The 2,473-nt window shown below is 44.5% G+C and overlaps 1 long non-coding RNA gene across 1 annotated transcript; it reads left to right on the top strand.

Annotated features, from left to right (window-relative positions):
• The first annotated feature begins 830 nt into the window (after positions 1–830).
• Positions 831–1,330, top strand: LOC136357361 (uncharacterized). The gene is made up of 2 exons (XR_010742680.1): positions 831–861; positions 934–1,330. It is a non-coding gene; the product is annotated as an uncharacterized lncRNA (long non-coding RNA).
• Positions 1,331–2,473: the final 1,143 nt, after the last annotated feature.

Below are 2,473 nucleotides of genomic sequence, written 5' to 3'. Positions count from 1 at the left end.
CCGACTGGAAACCAGTCGGATGTAGATCTAAATCAAGAGATTCCTGAAGCTGAAGCGCAGACAACTTCTCAAGGACCAGAAGTTGGTAATGACTCAGTGATTGGGTCTCCAGATAAAGAGCAAGGATCACCTCGCGCTCAGCCAGGCACATCCTCAGGTAACTCATCTTCTCAAGTGATGCCGTTCTGAATAACTCCAGCTTGTTCGTCTAATGTCTTGGGAATACATCAGGTCCACTAGGCGGCGACGAAGAAGAAATTCTCCGCATAAAGGCAGCTAATGACTCTCGTCCTCCTATCTTACTCAAATGGTGGGACGAGAACTCTCAAGTTTCCGGCATTGTTATAAATCGCCAAAAAGAAGATGAGGAAGTGTGCCAGCTGAAGAAAGTACTTGGAGAAGCCACTCGCATTGTGAATGTAAGTCTTCTAGGTGACTGCCTTTGATGACTTTGTTTTCTCGTTAGCAAAACTAATCCATGAACCACCGTGCAGAGAATCCATCTTCGTAATGAAGCCAAGACTGCAACCTTAGAAAAGCTGGTTCCACATTTGGGAACTCTTGAAGCCGTTAGGGAACAGCTACACGAGGCCAAGGAGCATGCCAAGAAAACGGAGAAGGAATTAAGGGAGCGAATTGCACAGCTCCAGGACTCCAACTTCGAGCTGAGTGGTTCATCAAAAGGTAATCTTCCAGATCTGTTCCATTGATTTATGCTGTCATAACTGGATCCTCAAACATTTGGATTTCAAACAGCGCAAGCCACCAGGATGGCTCAAATGGAGAAGCAAATAGAAGCCTTGAAAAAAGACAAAGCAGAACTGGCTGCAGAAAGGGACTCAGCCTTGAAGGAGGTTGAAGGTACTGCCAGCTGACAATCTGAACTGTCCTCTCTTTAATGCAGCAGATTCTTATTATAAATGTGTTTTGTAGACCGTAAAATCAAATCTCAAGCTCAGTTTGATGTCCTGGTTGGTAAGATCAAGAAGCTTGAAGGAGCAAGAGACGAAGTCGCCAATGTCGCTACACCACTCGTCCAAGCTATGTTCCTTAATAACAGTGGTCCGAGTGCACTTGACGCAACCGAAATCTTTGACAAGCTGAGAGTTGCACCGGATGTATATTTCAAGAATATCAAGAAAGCTGGAAGTATGGGAGCTAGTATGGCATTGGCGATGACCAAATCCTTGTACCCGAGGATTGAAATTGATACCATTGATGGCTTTGCAGACGGGACAAGTGAAGAAGCTGCTCTTGATCTTATCAGTAATGCTCAAAGTGCGGCTGACAAGATTGCAAGTGATGTTGTAGAGCAATTCCGCAACAACGACCTTCAGCCGAGCAATAATAACTCTGATGATGAAAGGACTGATTCTGACTGAGTGTAAATGTAGCAAATGGAGGCTCAATTTGTACAATACTGGTGTATTTATGCTGTGCTTGATAGTTCTAGCCAAATCTTTGATTTCTTAAAAGCTTTTATCAAGCTTTGTTGAGCCTAAAACCCAAAGAAGCTATTAAAAACTTTCAGTCCTCGCAGACTAAGTAGAAAAATCGAACAAGGCAATGATAAACCAAGTAAGCAAATTGAATTGATAAAAGATCACACTCCATTATTATGATAATAGCCCCCAACTGACAACTTCAAGAAGAAAACTTGATGTTGACAGTCAAGATAGGGAGGTACAATGATAAACTTAAGCGTAGAAACGACGAAGATGTTCAATGTTCCAAGAGTTGTCGACGAGAGTACCATCTTCTCGCTTAAGTCGATAGGAACCTGGCCGGGTGACTTCAGAGATGATAAATGGCCCCTCCCATAAAGGAGATAACTTGTGCCGATCCCGTGTAGTTTGAATTTTCCTCAAAACCAGGTCGCCGACTAAAAAGGCGCGGGATCGAACATTGCGATTATGATAACGCCGCAACCCTTGTAAGTATCGAGCCGACCGAATCAAAGCTGCTTCGCGGACTTCTTCCAGTCGGTGCAAGTCATCCACTCGGTCCTCTTCGTAGCGATCTTCACGGAAATTTCGAAAGCGCAAAGACTCGAATTCAACTTCACTTGGCAACATTGCTTCTGCCCCATAGACAAGGAAAAAAGGTGACTGGCCTGTGGCCCGACTGGGTGTAGTTCGCAAAGACCAAAGTACTGATGGCAGCTGTTGCACCCATTTGCCGGCATAGGGTTTTAGCCGGTCAAAAACACGCGCTTTAATCCCTTGAAGTATCATGCCATTGGCTCGCTCCACCTGTCCATTGCTCATGGGGTGTGCCACTGAGGCATAACAAATCTTAATTCCAAAGTCTTCACAAAAGTCTTTAAAAACTCCGCCAGTGAATTGTGTGCCATTATCAGTGATGATCCGATTGGGCACTCCAAATCGATGCACAATGTTGATGAAGAAGTCTCGCGCATTATCTGCTGTGATTGTGACAACCGGTTTAGCTTCAATCCACTTGGAGAATTTGT

Source organism: Oryza sativa, chromosome 7 (genome assembly GCF_034140825.1).
Source record: "Oryza sativa Japonica Group chromosome 7, ASM3414082v1".
Taxonomy (NCBI): domain Eukaryota; kingdom Viridiplantae; phylum Streptophyta; class Magnoliopsida; order Poales; family Poaceae; genus Oryza; species Oryza sativa.
This window is presented reverse-complemented; position numbering and strand designations above follow the sequence as displayed.